Source organism: Onychostruthus taczanowskii, unplaced genomic scaffold, assembly GCF_017590055.1.
Source record: "Onychostruthus taczanowskii isolate IOZ18803 unplaced genomic scaffold, ASM1759005v1 scaffold30, whole genome shotgun sequence".
NCBI classification, from domain to species: domain Eukaryota; kingdom Metazoa; phylum Chordata; class Aves; order Passeriformes; family Passeridae; genus Onychostruthus; species Onychostruthus taczanowskii.
Window position 1 is genome coordinate 5,324,111 of NW_024500350.1, and position 17,591 is coordinate 5,341,701.

At 43.0% G+C, this 17,591-nt stretch overlaps 1 protein-coding gene across 5 annotated transcripts in view; it reads right to left on the minus strand.

The window, feature by feature from the left end:
* The window catches only part of TEX2 (testis expressed 2), a 44,857-nt gene extending 34,045 nt beyond the window's left edge, over window positions 1–10,812 (minus strand). The window contains exons 1-2 of one of the 5 annotated variants that reach the window (XM_041409462.1): window positions 10,689–10,812; window positions 5,134–5,243 (exon numbers count right to left, since the gene is read on the minus strand). The gene's annotated coding sequence lies outside the window, so the exon portion shown is untranslated. Of the gene's footprint in view, window positions 1–5,133; window positions 5,244–8,902; window positions 9,846–10,651 lie in introns of those variants that run through there. The other 4 variants (XM_041409463.1, XM_041409465.1, XM_041409467.1 and 1 more) reach the window with 4 other exon arrangements.
* Window positions 10,813–17,591: the final 6,779 nt, after the last annotated feature.

The following is a 17,591-nucleotide window of genomic DNA, read 5'->3' on the forward strand; positions in this document are numbered from 1 at the left end:
CTTCACATGAAAAGGTTTTAAAAATAAACAGGTTTGTCCACATGAGGCTGAACTCAGATACACAGAGGAGCAGCACCAATTAGTAACTCAACCTCTAGGTACCCATGTGAAATGTAGTTATAAGAGATTATTAAAAAAGGAATGGAATCTACAGATTTACTCATAGGTATCTAAACATCTTTTTTTTCAGGGGATTTTTAATGATCAATCAAATGTCATGTTTCTTATGTACAGCCTTCATTTTAATTTCATATTCTGCAGAGGATTAGCATGCAAGGTGCCTCGTGGTTTTTAAAGCTGACAGGACAAAACACAGTACACAATCATGGTTTCCATAGGTCTCAGAGTTGTTTTCAAAATTACAGAAGGGGATATTCTCTGGTGTTATTAAATAGCACTCAAGCTTTTAATACTTAGAAGCATTTCCTTTCAGACCTAGCACATCCCTAAGAAGGAAGGTAATAACTCTTCAACTAAAATAAACAATTAAAAAAAACAGGCAAAGATCTACAGACCAGGCAGCTGGCACAAACCGAAACAAGAACAAACCAAAGCAATGCTATTTTCAGAAAGCTTAAACTGTCTAGGGAAGGGAGGAGGGCTACATTTAATACAAATAAAGTATTCATACCTAACTAGAAAGGCAGTTGTACTTAATACATGACAATTAATTATCTTAAGGAACCTGAAGATACAGAGCAAGCTGCAAATATTAACATTGGAAACTGCTGTTAGAGGGCACATTGATTACAGTTGTTCACCTCCTTGCATCTCATCTACCCAAGGAAAAGTGCCTTTGATAAATGCAGAAAATGCATTTAAGACAGATCAGGATTTCTCAGAAGCTTCTGCAAGCATAATCCCCAGAAGGTCCAAAGGACAGGAAAGGTTAGGAAAAGGTCAATAAACAGGACTTCAAAACATGCAAGTCTTTTAAGAGCTGCCATCAAGTTTGAGTTAGGTGGGACAAAAGTAATTCAACCCAAAAGTCAAGCTTCTCTGCAAAGTTTCTTTAAAATAATTGTTCCCAGCACCTAAGAGAAGCAGTGCTGCCAATCACTCCATGCCATGCAATAGTCTCTCCTGTCACTGAATTCCATGAAAAAATTAATGGAGAAAGGTATTACCAGCATTTCCTGCTACCTGGAAACTGCAAAAGAAACATAAATTAGCACCACAAGAACAGAAAAGCTCTTTGTGATCTAATTTTGGAAGAAAATGGACTAGAATTCCACATTTCTCTGAAAGCCTTGTGCAAGTAATCATGTTATTTTTAGTTTCAGTATTATTAGGAAGGTTAGAAAAATTTTGCTCTAACTTACCTGACTAAAGAGCAGTGTTCACACAGATTATGGAACAAGTAAGATCATAAAGAGTCACTAACACCTTGAAACAGCAACAGCAAAGACTGAGAACCACATTAATGCAGCTCTAGACTCACCCATATTCTAGCAAGAACTGTGCAGAGATCATAAACTACTGATGACAGCTTCTGTGCATAAAATACTTAAACTTCTCATTCATAGAAAAATCCATAGCAGGGTAACAAAACAAACTCTAAAGAATCCTTGTCCTAAGAATAGCCAGAAAATAAAATGTCAGATCTGGAATTGGCGAGTACCAGACATTTCTCTTTGTGCTTAAGGCAACACTCATCTCATTCAGATTTATGTTCAAGTCAAATATCTAGGAACTAAAATGCAAAAGTTCAGCACCACTGTGGCTTTCCAGCTGGAGGACAGTGGCAAGCACAAGACAACATCCAAGACACTGAAATGGAATCCAGATGGCCCCAAATGACCTGAATTTTTACCATGCTAAGGACAAAGCATTTTGCTTATTAAAAAAAAAGCCCAAAACCCCAACAACACACAACACAAAAACACTGCAGACCCTCAATGAGCACAGATATTAAGTGAGGCTCAATAAAACCATTAGGACAGCCAACTCAGACCTCCCCAGCTTCCCAACTGACTGCCATGACATAAAGGCTCTGGAGAACTGTCAAAAGCTTCTAGAGCCTTGCAACTGCTACATACATTTCAGTATCATCCCTCAATGACTAATTTTGAATTAAAGAGTGGCTTAAGCATTTTATGATTAAAAACACTGGACTATGAGTCAGACACAAATACACTGAAGTGCACAGGGCTGAAGCAACTATACAATTCCTAGTTATTCTATTACAGTACATCTTACTACTTCACAAAATCCACATCACAAAAGCATTAAGGCAAAAAACAATATGTGGCAAAAGCATTCCCACGTATGTTTTCATGTAAATATTTTTTTTTAGGTTTTCCACAGTTTTATAACAACTCTAAGCATTTCAAGGTGTAAACTTATTAACTGATAGACATTGGCAAGAATTTTCCCTGGACTTTGTAATTCAGAACATGAAAGAGGCCTTGCCACAAACAGCACTGAAATCAAAGGCAGCAGCCCCATCTGCATTCCCCTCTGTTTCTTGCATTACACACAGAAGAGAGCAGTACTCAATGAATCAGTGAAATATATTAAAGCTTTCTGGTGGTTTGGTTTCGAGTTGCTTTTCAGCTTTTTCCAGGAGCAATGGAGGTAACTCCTATTTCTAGCAGCTGCAATACACTTTAATTGCAACATCCGACAGGTCAATTACAGATTGCCTGACCTTAACAGCTGCTTCACATGCCTGACTCCAATTGAAACCAACTGAGTCAGAAAATGATGAGCACCTCCCACAACATTTTTTTTTTTATGCCTAATTGCTAAGAAACCATGTGAGATAGATTAAAAAAAAAAAAAAAAAAAAAAAAAAAAAAAAACCAAACCAAAAAAAACCCCAGCTTTGCTGGCATTCTGAATTTAAATTATCATTTCACAGGAACCTAAAGACACATATTGCTCTAAAGGAGAAAGGAAGTCACTACACTGACAGGGTAAAGTGAGGTCCTTGGGCATATGGGGATCCTTCCCACTCTGTTTTCCTCTCTCAAAATGTGGTACTGATAACAAGCCTGGAAGGGTAATTTGTCATGTGAATACTCAAAACAAAAACAAAAAAAACCAAAACAACAACAACAACAAAAACAAACAAACAAAAAAACAAACCAAAAAAGCAAACAAAATAAGATTGGCTGTCCTCTCCTTTTTTCAGCAGCATGGATCTACCCCAACACAGTGCTGAATCAGGCCACCAGTGTGAAATTAAAGAAAAATAAAATTTTCCTTAAAAGGTTTAAGTTCATTAAAGGTTTTCTGAACTTTTCAGCACTCCTTGAGAAGTGTCCTCACCCATTACTCATTTTCTCTCAACCTTTGCTACTGTATGGCATCATTCAGACATAGCACACAGACACAGGTCCTTAACTTAGTGGAAGGCAGACCTCAGGTAGACCAGTACAATGGGACTTCTGTAAATGAAATCACTCCTCAAAAACTCTATTTCAGAGAGGCACATACTAAATTTTGACCAGCTACATAGGGAGCTGTAAAACACACACAGATCTCACTTCTGACAACATTAATCAGCATAGCTGTCTCCAGGAATTTCATCTGACAACTCCACAGGCTGAAAAGTAAAAAAGTCAGCAGGTGGGTGGCTTGTAGCAATACACACCAAAATTCACCAGTTACCTGCTGAATTCACAGTGCAATATGAACAGCTTGAAAAGATTTTAATGAATTTTTAAGAACTCCAGTTCTACTTTACATTCAAGATGTATTAATGCAAACTCTCTATTGTCATTCTCCTTTGCAGTTACTTCCTTGTAAAAAAAGAGCTAAAGTCTTCCCTTTCTTATCCTATATTTTTTATTCAATAAACAGCGATCATCAGTGTAATTTGTCCAGGAAATGCCTTCAACACCATAAAAGTTTCTACTACTGCATTTAGAAATAATTTCTATAGTCTCAGTCAGCTAAAAAACAGTTAAGGGTGAATGCACTCCCCTCTATGTGGGTTACATTTTGTGCACACACATGCACAAAAAGGGAAGTGTCATTAAAGCAGCTTCAAGGAAATTAATTTTAGGTCATCAATTTTAAGGTCTTGATTTGCTGGAAGATAAAAGAACAGCAAAAACCACCAGATGGATTCAAAAGGGCAAAGGGAAATAAGTGTCTTTAAGCCATATCCTGCCTTGTCCAATTACAGAATTATGCAGGCAAGTCTAATTTCAGGCATAGGGCAGTGTTGCTATATCCATGCTTAATTCATCCACCAGGCATTTGTTTATCAAAGAGAGCCAAGCTCTGAATTACAAGCACCATGAGCAGGTTTGTGGGTATGCACAGCACATACTGGTCAGGGTGTGGGTGTGTAAACGAGGTTTTTAATTGCTCAGAGAGGTCAGGGCTGAGAAGCCAAGCAGGAGTGGCAGCTCAGGCTGTCTTCCAGGATAAGGTGACAAAATAGTGAGGACTGAAGGATGAGGAAGCTGCTCCCATCCCTGCAGAGCTGCCTCTGCGTGCTCGGTACAACAAAGGCTTTAGACAACATTGGACACTCTTTTGAGGAAACTGAACTGAGCAGTGCAAGTGGAAATGCACACACGGGATGGAAATCTCTCACTTCCATTCCTCACCATGAGCTCCTCTCTGTGAAAATGAGGAACAGCCTCCACACCCCCACAAAAGCTCTCCCAGCTCCATGAAGGATCAGAAGTGTCATGCCAACAGACAATCCCTTCTTCAGCAGCCCGAGATCTGAACAGACCACAAACCAGCATTGATCTGGCTGGGCTTACTGGAGCCACTGTTCACACCTCACCCATTTTTGTCCACAAAGACGTTTGCAAAACAGTCAGCCCGTGGTATTTTCATTGGTAAATGCACTGCTTAGGGCAGCTGGACAGAAGAAGCAGATTAAAAAAATATATCCCAAGAAAGCAAAACCACTCATGGGGCAGCACCACTATTTACTCATTTTTATAATTTCAATTGTGAAGTTTTAACATGGAAGAAAGAATGATAGCTAGGATGTAGACAGGATTTAAAAGTAAAACTGGAAAGTTGGCCAACCAAGAGAAAAGCAAAGGTTCATAAAATCTGCTTAATACTCCAAAACCATAGCCAATCCACATCTCAAAGCTGCATGACAAAAGAAATGGAGAGCCACACGACTAAATGTTTACACTTTTAAATACAACATACCTCTTAGTGCATCTTTTCAGACACTCACAGAATTTTCTGAAACTGTCAGGCACTGCTTTCAGCTTGCCTGAAATCTCTCAGCAGTGTTAAGGTTTCTGGGAACACTCAACCTGTTGTGAAAAAGGGAATGATAAAAGGGAATAAAGGGAAATACAAAGTAGGAGAAAGTTTGTATGCACAGCTGGTCTGTTCTCCACCCACATCTCTTGCTACTCGCTAAAAATAACATATAAATAGAAGAGTAACACTTTTTTCTTTTCTATAAAAATACTTCTGTAAAGTTGTCACGCATTTGCTCAGAAGGTTTATTCAAAACCTGGCAGAGCATTTTTTAACCAGCACGCTTCTGAGTTGACAGACATTCAGGATTATCTCCCCCTTATTTCTATCCACTTCTCCTAATTCCTTTGTTTAATACTTCAAGTTAAGTTGAAAAGGAAGAAGTGTGGAAATGATTAGACGAAAAGAAATGCTACTGAGGAGGTCCTACAAAGATAAGCCTTATCAAACGTCACAGCAGCTCCAAACAAGTCCAGAGTTGTACAGATCACTTTCATTTCCCACCAGAGTACATTTATTTATGTGACCAATCCCAAGTATTACACAAGAGTACTAGGAAAAGAAGTGAAGCCACTGCGGGCAACAGGGATGACAGATACATATTAAGCAAGCAGAATGGTAATGCCCAGCTTGGAAATCATCCAGAGAGAATCTCCACCTTGCCCCGGCCACAGTGGGGCAGGGAGATGGGGACAAGAAGAGGGAGGTGACAGCAGGCCGGGCTGTGGGAATGCTCTGCAATGCTCTGCTCTTGCATCGCTCCTGGCTCAGCCGGAGGAGCCTGGGAAGGATCCCTGGCAGAGCCCAGCACAGGCAGGCTCTGTGTACCTGGGGCTGCAGAGGCCAAGCAAGCAGAACAGGCTGCAGCTCGCAGGCAGGAGACAGCCAGCACAACTCGGACAACTTCCACTGTCTCTCCATGTCACATGTTTGGTGACATTTCCTACACAAGCTCCCACAACACAGGCGTGTGAGCACCACCAGCTCCTTCCCCACACAGAACCCTCATTCTTCCAGCCTGTCTGGGCTCATAAAAACAGTTTTCTTTTCTCAGTCTTAATCCTGACTTCCAGGGAAACAGAATGTTTTTTACATCTCTCTATTTAATTTCAGATCAGTACTTTACTGCAGCTCATGAGAGGTCATGCTCACATTTCACTCCTCTGCCATCTGCTTTGAAGTTCCCAGTATCAAAGGAGTCCATACCTTTGTGCTTATAATTTTGCAGTCCTATTTTACAACTGAAGTGTAATTTAAACAAAACACATGAAATCCAGAGTAATCTCTGAAGTCTTGTAGCTCTGTCTTGTATTTCCACTATTAAAACCCAATATAACAATTTTTTAGATCAAACAGATCCCTTAAAAGAGCACTCCAATGCCTGAATAACCATTTTCATACTCTTGAAAGAGATCCTGTTCTAAGCTTGAGCATCCCATCTTCTTACAGCTCCAGGATAACAATCCTGCAGGACATGCAACACAGTCACAGCACTAAGGGACATTCTCCTGCAATATTCCTGTCATCCAACACCAGCAGGGTCAGAGAGCACAACACTTTATAAACCACTGAGACCCAGCATAATGCATATTAAAGCCTGGTTCACACAACAATTCATTTCTGCTGCCCTCCTGGCCTTTATGGGGAACACCACTGTTTACCATGTTTATTGATCTTGTTATCCATTGCCCATCAGTCCTCTTCCCTTTTAGAACGCCAGCTGCACTGGGTATTGATTTGGACTCTGCACAGCAGAGTATCACACCTTACAGTCAGGAGAGGAGAGAGTTAAAACAAATAGGAAAGACAATGAACAGAGAAGTAGGAGTTTTGAGGAGCAGAAAGGCAAGATCAGAGAATAAACCCTGTTTTATCATTATATTCTCATGTCTCTCCGAAGACACTAACAACTGGTTTCAACAGAGACAACAGTACCCAGAGAATAAATATGACTGGTAAATAACACAACACCCTGGAACTTCTCTCCTCCCAGAGGGTGAAGCAGGAAGAAAAAACACCAGCAAAACTTAAAGGGATTACTGCACACTGCAGACACCTCAGTCACTCTGACCTACTCTATCACCAAAACTTGCTCCTCTGCCTCATTTCTCTCGCCATTTCCAACAGAAGCAAGACTGGCTGTGGCTAACACAGGAGGTCTTCAAGCAATGCCTCTGAGATGCTTCAATTGAGCAGTTTCAACTTAAGACACTTGTTTTTTATTTTTCAGAGATAATGGTCATCAAGGAGTCCACTAAAGGAAACGATGAAAGAGGCAGATTCTGCATTACTGAACTGGTCTGACTGGAGTCCTGCACTACACTGGTTGCATTGTTACTGCGCTGACCGAGGAGAGGAGATTTTGCTCTGTGCAGGCTCAAACTCAAGAAACCAAGTTAGCAAAAGGCAGCCTCCAGTGCAAAACTCCATTAAAGATTTGTGTGAAAGAACATAAAAATCACCTTAAAAGACTTAAAATTCCATTTGTCAAGTACGTAAATACTTTAGGACCTGTGATACACAAAGATGGGCCCAAACCCAAGCAAATCCATTCACTTATAGCTCTTCTGAAGAGAATATCACTTCAGTGCTATCTCTGCAGGTCAACCCTCATCCCTCACAAGCCTCTGAGGGAGCAGGGGCTGAGGCTGCTGGGTGAGGATAAATCCTCAGCCAATGCACAACCTTCAGGTCTTGTTGTCTTAAGCTGAAAATGGGATTTTGATCAATTATTGTTAACTTTCTGCCTTCAGACTTCTGTGCTTGCCATGTTAACAGAAGCTTTATAGAAGCCGACCTCCAAAAAGAGATAATTCACAATTCTCTCAAGAACAGTTGATCATATATTTTTATGACACAATAATTGGGATTTTTGTCCAGTAAAGAAGATTAATTCAACCACTTGCATTACAAACCCTGCCCACAAAAAAGAAAAACCAAACCAACCCACAAAAACTTTACTTTGTGAATCTGAACCATTTAGCACAATCCTCTACAATAAGGAGTGGTACACTTTTTTTTTTTTTGTATCAACAGTTCTGACATGATATTGTTCTCTCAGTAGCTCACTGTTCTACCCTCCTCCGCCTTGAAAGCACAAGACATCCTTTCAAGTGTCCACTTTGCATTACTTAAAAATGTTCATGCCCTTTATCAGGCACATGTGGCACCCTTGTGCACTTCCAGAGTTGGTTTCTACTCTGAATACATCTCTTCTAATACAAAGTACACACTCATGAAGCTCACAGTATTAACTCTTATCCTTTTTTCTCTAATCTCTAAGCCTACATTATGCTCTCATTTTCCAGCATACATTGTCATCTGATTGTTTCATTTAGGGCAGAAAGGGTTTCTAGAACATGAGACCTTTATTCATGGATAAATGTTTTAGAGCACACTGAATTAGCATTACTACTGTGGACATCTGATACCACAATTTCTAGCTTACCAAAGAAAAATAATAAAAATCCAGAGATTTGAGGGACTTTTCCAAGCTCCAAGACTGTGTTTAAGACCAGAATTTACTCACCCTCCCCTCCATTCTTTTGGAACCCACAGTTTATCCTAATAAACAGTGCTCATTTTTCCTCAGCTCCTGGGCAGGTGTCAGTTACACTCTGCACACTCAGCACCACAGTTTATTCATCTCACAGGAAAAAACTGGCTAAAGCTCAGTCCTGGAGAGCAGGAGAGGGGAACATGTCCTTACCTATGGCCACTGCCATGCCTGTGACTGGTCACCTTCACCCACACAGTGTAACTCTGGTGGCCTTTCAGATGTGCTACAAGAGAAACCTTCTGATTTCATCACAGGGAATTGGTTGAGCTGGCACAGAAGGCAGGGGTAGAGCAGCACAGTCCCCATATGGATCAACTAAAAAGCTGTTTGAATGCCACAGAGCATCTCAGTCCTCTAGCTCCATGATTTTAAATGTACTTCAGTTATATTAGCCTTTTATTTGCTAAGTATGCTTCATTATCTCCCATTACTTTGTTTACACCTACCACAACAGAGAAATTACTGGCATTACCCATTACGTCCAGGCTTCCTGCTCCACATTTTTTACTTTGAAAAACAGTTGGTTTAGAAGTTCTTTAGTTAGAAACAGCTAAGCATTTGGTATTAAAATCTGGAAGTCTTAAGAGTTGTTATCACACAAAAAGAAATATACAATTAATACACACTATTGGGCCATGTCCTTCTTCAAGTTTTAACTCTGGATTTTATTAAATGATTTTTTTTCCTGGAATAGGAAACTCATTTCAGTAAGTTCTTTGCATGGACCAGAAGTGCTCACAAGAGAAGTGCTCAGCTTGCCAGTACAACTCCCAGGCCATACCCCAGCAAACTCCAATGTAAGACATCTCTGAGCACACAATCAACTTCTTGGTCTTTTACTCAAGGGCGAAAGCACCCTGCACTGCTTTAGGAACACTACCTCAAGCCTCAGCACCTACTTGGAGCATAATTAATGAGTAGTAATCTACTCTTAATCAGAGTAGTCATCACTCATAAATCATAAAACAGATATCAGAGTCTTTGAAAGTCAATTTTAACATCCCAAGTCTCTAGTTTACCTTTTTACGTTTAAAGTCCTTTTACCTCTCATTTAGCACATTTTCAGTTCCAAGAAAATCAAAACAGAGTACTCACGCTGCCTGAATTTTATTCAATTTAGGAATATTAAGTTATTTCAGTACTAAAAAGACAACATCTTCTTGCAAAAATATACACCCCTGAAATTGTAACCCCTTATTTTTCCTGAGTTGCACGGGCAATATAATCTTGAAAGAGGAGTATGACAAAGCATCTTAACAGATGATAATCTTACAGCACTGAAGAATTACGCTAATTTATCTTATGGTTATAATACTGAAGTGGCATACAAAAGTTTAAATTAACCTCCGCTGTACACTTCATTTCCCAAAATTATGGTCAGGAACTCCTCAAGACATTTGCTGACAGATAAAAATCACCAAGAAGTTCAGCACAAACATTCAGGAGGAACTTTAGCACACGCTGAAGAGACACAGTACACGGGTTTAGCCCCTGAACTGCAATGAAGATAACACAGATGACACTGAAAATTAAAAGAGAAGCAGAAACCAAGGAGCCGACAGCTAGGGCAAGAGGGAGGAAACAATTTTAGTAGATAGGAAACCCCTCGCCTTGGGTGGTAAAAGCCAACTGCAAAATTCTCCCCCGGTTTCAGCAGGAGCGACCGCTGCCGCCTCCTCTGTCGCTTGTTTTTAAGGTGTCGCTCGTACTCCGGCAGCTCCTGCCCAGCGGCACCCCCGGCTCGGCAAACCCCGCTCCCGCGCCGAGGAGCAGCGGCTCCATCCCGCCCAGCCCCGCACCGGCCCGGCCCCGCTCCCCGCAGGCTCCCGGCTCTCCCCCGGCCGCCATCCGCCCTGCCCGGCCCCCGGGGCCCCTCACGGCACTGCCCGGCCCCCTCACCTCAGCCGCGGCTCTCGGCACTGCCCGGCCCCCTCACCTTCAGCCGCGGCTCTCGGCACTGGACCAGCCCCTCGCCTCAGCCCCGGCTCATGGCACTGGCCGCTCCTGCCCGCGCCGGGCGGCGGCAGCGGCGGGGACGCGGCGGCGCCGCCAATCCGGGCGACAGGGGCGCCCCTGGCAGCCGGAGCGGCCCTGTCCGTCCCTCGGGCGCAGCCGGTGTTCCAGCGGCCGGTGGTGGTGACGCTCGGAACGGCCCCCGGGGCGAGGAGCCGCTCGGGCCCGCGGCCGGCGCGGGTGCGGGTGCGGAGCTCCGGCCGCTCAGAGTTCCGGCCGCTCCCGAGCCTCCCGCGGCCGGTGCGGGCCGCCCCGATAATCCGCCGGTTCCAGGAACGCGGCGCTCGGTGCGGGTTTGTGTCACGGGCTCGGTGCGGGTTTGTGTCACGGGCTCGGTGCGGGTTTGTGTCACGGGCTCGGTGCGGGGTTCGCCGCTGACATCTCTGAGAGAGCGGCTGCGGCAGGAAGCGTGTGCGCGACCAGGCACAGAGAAGCTGGTTGGTATCTGAACGGTGCAGAAATGGCCAGAAATTATCGGCTCCCTAACCGAGCAGGCACTTATCCCAGGAAACCTGTCCTGGCAGAGGTCATTTTATTTACCCTTCATATTTCCCAATTTGCAGCAGACAGAGAAAAAAATTAATTCTCTGTGTCAAAAGGTTGTTTTCTAAATAATGGTCTTATGCAACAAATTACAGCCTTGATACTGCTTTTACCCTTTACTTAATTGCTCTTGCCTTTGAAGGCAGTTAATGATGACATTACAGCATTACACCGGGTCAGGCTGATGCTGGCCCAGGTTTCTTTAGTCAACCCTTGGGTTAATTTGGCTGTACCAATTATCTTCTCTTTAATAATTTCAGTTTGAATTAAAATATAAAGAATCCTGCAAGATCTTTCAGACTCTTTATTTCATACCAGCCTTTAAATTTATGATATTTTATGAGATGGTGGGACAAATTTATTTACTAAGTAACATTTAGTGGGATATGTGAGCAGAATTAAAATTATTCCAAACTAGCCATTACGAAGAGTCAAATATAAATTATTAATTTTCAAAGAGTTTCCTATGTTGCCTGCAGCTGTAGCTGTGCTGAGGTCAGGGGTGCTGTTGCACCAGGCATTATACACATGGTACATAGCAGGGGTTGCAGTCTAGGTCAGAAGTAGGTGCAGGTAGCACTCAGACTGCTTCTCTCATTAAATGGCAGCAATAGTTCAGTGCTTGTGGAAGTGAATTACTCACAGGCATCTCTGAGTTCTGTTTTTAAAAGTAGGATTCCTGCATGTAATGGAAAACCAGAGTTACTGAGAGCAGCCAGCACCTGCCAAAATCTGCTTCAGTGAGGAGTGGCTTGAGCTCACCAAATGGATGGTCAGAGCCTTCAAGCTGTTAGATGTCCAAGCACTAAACTCAGCAGTTTTAAGGGTCACAGCTGAAGGAACTGAAGGAAGCCAGCAAAAGACTGGACTGTGTGAGTGTCACTGCAGAACCTCAATTTAGTCTTAATTTTTTTTAATGAAAAATACAATACTCTGTTTGAAATACAGATACACGTATTCATCTCAGACACTGTTCATGGCTGTCCTGGTATATTGGAAGACCTTTGAATCTTTATACAAAGCTGATGTTAATGTTTCCAGAGTCTGGAGATAAGATAATGGTTGTTTCCTTAACAACAGGTTTTCCCTGCAGGAGCAGACCTACAGCTGAAGCTGTGGCTGATGGGTTGGTTTTGGCTGTATTAAACTACAATCAACTCACTGGAATCTCTGAAGCTTTTTCTGCCCTCTCTTTGCATGTAACTTAGGCAACACATGGACTAAAACTAAAACTCAAGATAAATATTTGTGCATCTGGAGTTAGGTCCTCAACAGAGGCTTCTTCCATAGCATGGTATGTGCTGAGGAAAGGCTGGAGGCAGCCAGTGGGAAAAACTGGGCACAAGCTGTGTCTGACCAGGGTACCACACTCTGGGCTTCATGGGAATCTTCTTCTAAAGGCAAGTCCCAGTCAGGTGGAAGGGGGACAAAAGGAAAAATCTCAGAATATTTGAATCACTCAGTGCTGTAAGAGTAAATCCTTTTGTTGGATTATTTACCTTCCACCTATCCTGCAAAAAGACAGGAGAATAAAGTAATGCTTATTTATTTTTAATATTTCAATATCCCATGTATAAGTATACAGTCATTCTGAGAAGCAGCAGCCTGCAGGCTCTAGAAACAGGTATCTACAGTCAGGAGCTACTTTTGAAAATAATTACTTTAATCTTTTGGAATATGTGAGGGAGACATTTAAATACCTTTAAAAGCAGTGCTTGAGCAGGCTGTAAAATAATAGGTAATATTTCTCTATAATGCCCCCATCAGAATTTCACAGCTCAGGGCAGTTTAAAGCCTCTACTTTTGTGAGAAAAGAACATTACATGAGCTTTGGGGTTCCACATGGTTTTCACAAATCCTGTTACCCTCAGATCCTGGGGAAGACCAGAGAGCTGCAGGACAGCCCTGCTTGAATTTTATGCTGAGAAGCTTTGAGAGGAATGAGGCAGCACTGAGCCTGAACGTGTGAATCTTGGCAAACACAGGGTTGTGTGTGTGAGAGCAGCTTTATTGTTGGTTTGTTTGGTTGTTACCAGTGCAACATTAAACGCAACGGAAAGAAGCTTAGCGTGGAAAAACCCAAACAAGGCTCCAGCCCACCCAGTGTGCACAGAGCCCAGCAAGGACTGGCAACGCTGGGGCTTCCCAGTGCTTCAGCTGCCTCTGATTGTGGGTACGGAGGGGAGGATGAGCTTCCTGAAAGCCACATTCCTTCCACAGCTCTTGTGGGCCCATCTCCTGCTTGTCAAATGAGTGAGAGTGTTCTCAGCACCTCCCAAATTCTTTCTCTGCCAGTGGCTTCACTGCTGTCTTTGGATCTGAATTGTCTAACTTGCAAATTGCCCATCCTGTCCTCCACCCCATCACTTCTCCCCACACTGATCCCAGCCCCTGGACCTGGCTCCTTGCCGGCACAAAGGGGCCCAGCCTGGGCATACCCTCCCCAGGGAGCTTCCCCACTCAGCTCCCCAAGCCTGGCTCCAAATCTGCTACTCTAAAATCCCCCTGGGAACTGCAGAACTTCTGAGCTCTTGTTGCTTCCGGTGCTAAAGCACATTATTCTGGGTTTTGGGTTTTTTTATTGCTGCTTAATTTTTAAAGCTGAGCTGAGGATAGATCACAGAATCATTAAGGTTGGAAAAGACATCCAAGATTATTGAGTCCAACCTTTGACTGATCATCACCTTGTCAGCTAGACCAGAGCATTCATAACTCCTCAATTACAAAAGCAGGCAGGTCTCAAATCCAGCTGTAAAATAAAATATCCAAAAGAATGGTGGAGAGAAACAACATTTAAAAATTACAGGAATTTAGTCCTCATTTGTCTTTGTGATCTTCCTATTTCTCTCTTTTTTCTTTTTTTTTTTTAATTAAAAAATTTTATTTATTTAAGGCTTCTAGACTCCCAAGTATCTGTGGAGAAACAGCCTCATTGCAGCTGCTCACATCAAGTCCTTGCACTCAGAGAAGACACACTGCCAGAGCCAGAGGAGATTCCAGCTTGCACCCGTGTCCAGCACAGCCTCTGGTGGCAGCCAGGAGCTCAGGTGGAGTCACAGGACAGGCTAAGGCAAGGCCAGCAAGGTGTGCAGGGGCAGAGCCTGCCAAGGTGTGCTGGTGCTGCCAAGGTGACCCCCAGAGGCAGAGCCGTTCCCAGGAAAGCTGCTTTGCAAGGCAGCCTGGGTCGGGCAGTTTCAGTGCTGGGAATTTGCACTGGTTTCTCTCAGACCTGCAAAACGTTCTGGATGGTTCTCACATGGGTTTGTCTCTCCCTGACACCCAATCCAGACTGGGGAAATGGCCAGAGCACACCTGCAGCGATGCCACCCATCACTGGGGACGGGGCCAGTCCCTGGGCCACCCAGAATAGCCACGTGCCTGCTGCCAAAGTCACAGCAAGGTTGTACGAGCTGGTGTCTGTATTTCAGTGTACCTGGCAAATGTACAAAACTCTAAAAGCCTGAAATCTGATCTGCACATGGTGGAGAAGTCAATACTCCTCCCTCCACCGAGACCTCGGTGAGGTAGGATATTGCGGCTGAGTGCTGGAGCACTCCAGAGTGCAACTGTGGCAAAATCCAAAGCTGGGGGGAGGTTGAGGGATACAGTGGCACTAAGGCTGCAGGTTGTCTGTGCAGGTATTGCGCCACAAGGCCTTGACAAAAATGTCAGATGCTACAGACAATTTTCTGGTAATCAGGACAAGCAAAGCACAAAATAAACAGTGTGTCCTGACCTTTCAGCTGCCAAATCATTCACCTATTTTAAATCTACAAGTAAATTTAGTTCTGACATTACAGAACAGCTGAAGATAGTTGTTTAAATCAGCCACATACACTGCAAGTTTTCCACATGCACAGGAGCATTAACACCAGGCAGCAGCATCTCCTGCTCCTGCCTGGACTGGTGCTATGGTTCTACACTGATGGGCCTAATTTAAATGGTTAGTTGAGGGAAAAGAGCATTGACTGTAGACTAGAAATAAACAGCAGCCTTTAGATCCACAAGTCCAAACCAACTGTCAGGAGGTCCATAATGTTTTTTTGGGGGCAGGAGGAGAACATATGGTCGGGCTGTCTCTGGTGATCTTATTGCCCCTTGTTTTCACAGGGAAAGTCAGAGAAATTAATCTGAATTAATAAGACCTGTGACTTGAAAGTTACACATGTGAGTTTTGTTACTCAGAGTTAAAGTGGCCTTCATTTGATTTAGCTTTCTTCATTTTCCAAGTAAAGTACACTAAATCAGATTAATGCCACTTAATTCTGAATATGAATATCTGCATAGGTCTTAATAGAATTTAACTAATCTACTTTAAAATATAATTCAGCTCAGGTTCCCTGAGTGTCCCCTTTAAGGAAAGACATCAATAGACTTAATGGGAATTGTTCCTCGATTGTGCTGGCATGAGATCAAAACATCACTATCATAAAAACAGCCACATCTTGCTTAGATGTCTTTGTTCTGAGAGCATTAACACCTGACCCAGAGCTGAATGTATACCTGCTGAAATGGAATCAGAAATGGCAGCATGGAGTGAGCTCTTAGTTACAGAAGAGGGATAAAACACTGACTTTGGTTTTTCCAGCTGAGATGGAGAACAGGCATAGGTGGTCAGGGTAATTTCCCTCTTCTGAAGGTGTAAACAATATGCATTGTTTTCATAAGGCTGATATAATTTAGGCTGTTGTGTAGTTCTAGACTGTAATTTCAAACCTGAAAGTTGCTAGAAACTTTATTAACATGAACTTCACTGAGGTGTGAGGAATTGCTGTCTCTGTGACATTAACTTGGAACCTTCAACTGAGCAGTAGCATCCTCGTGGCCCATATCTGAACATCTTCTTTTTCCAGCTGAGCTTTGCTGGGTAGGCTGGGCTTAAACAATGAGAACATGAAGGTGCAGTCACACCCTGGAAGAAACAAGAGCTCAGCTTTGAAAGCAAACACAGGATTGGTGTTTTCCCAGGTTAAAGAACTGCCTCTGACAGAGCACTCAGTGCCTGTCCAGTCACACAAAATGACCACAGCCAAGATTCAATCCTTCCCTGCTCTCCCTACACCCAACCACCAGAGGCAGCTCCATCCTGGCCCATTTCTCCAACAGATCAGACCCAGCCACCAGAGCCAAAAGTTCTCAGTGCCTCCACAACTGGATTCTTGTTCTGGACTTCACATCCTCCTTTAGCACTTTAATAGGAAGATCTCAGCACACAGATTTATTAAATAACACCCCACTGTGCTAATCATTCAGGTGGCTAAATAAGGAACCTGTGCTCCTTAGGATATCTATTATAGGCAGGTTCCAAACAGGACTCTCAGTGGCAGAGTGGAGAGCAGAGCAGCCTCTTAGCGCAGACATGCCAGGTAGGTGTCTCGTGAGGCACTGAGAATATTCTGCTCACCTTCCCTGTGTAATTTTCATGACCTGATAATCATCCAGTCTCCAAACCTGCCCAGGTGCCCTGACCCTTCTGTCCAGCTCCTGCAGCCATTCCCTACTGCCACTTTCTGCAAACAGCATCACACTGAGCAGAACAGCATCTGGCTCCGTGTGACCTTGGGGTTTTCTCAGAGTGCCATTAAATCTTTCAATTAAACATTGCTCAGTAATCTATCCAGCAATAATTCCTGAGTCAAAATTTCAAGTGCTGATGGATAATGTAGTATGTTTTCCACAAAAATCCAATGAGATATATAAAGGAATCTGATACGTACATGCAGAGTCTGTGCTGGAACAAAAAATAAACTAAACACATCTAAGCTTTTAGAACATCAAATCCAGAATCCAGGCAATATTAAAATCTTCCAGATTTGAGTGAGACTTACCAGTCCATGCTGCCTTCCACTGCATTTAGAGAGAGAATTAATCTTGATATTCAAAGCCTTCCAAAACCTGCATGTTTCAAAAATAGCGAAATTTATTTCTCTTGAAGTATAGGCTTGTTACAGCTATTTAGGAACCTCTTACTGAAGTCAGATGGATCTTGAACCTCCCCTGGGGATGGTTTAGATGTCAGTGTTCATCCATTAACAGATTGGAAACTGTCCAGGGCAATATTACAAGAAAACACACCATGCCCAGGCTTTCTTCCGGTTTCTTCCTCTGTTAAACAAGACTCTCTGAGCAGTTCTCTACAAATAAATCCAAGGTTAAATATGATAAATAGGGCAAGGAATGCAGAGAAATTCAAATGGCTATTAGCAATGCATCCTGCTCGTTGGTCAAAGGGGTATTTCTCTCTATTGGAAGGGGAGTATGGAGTAAAAACACTTGGGCAGTG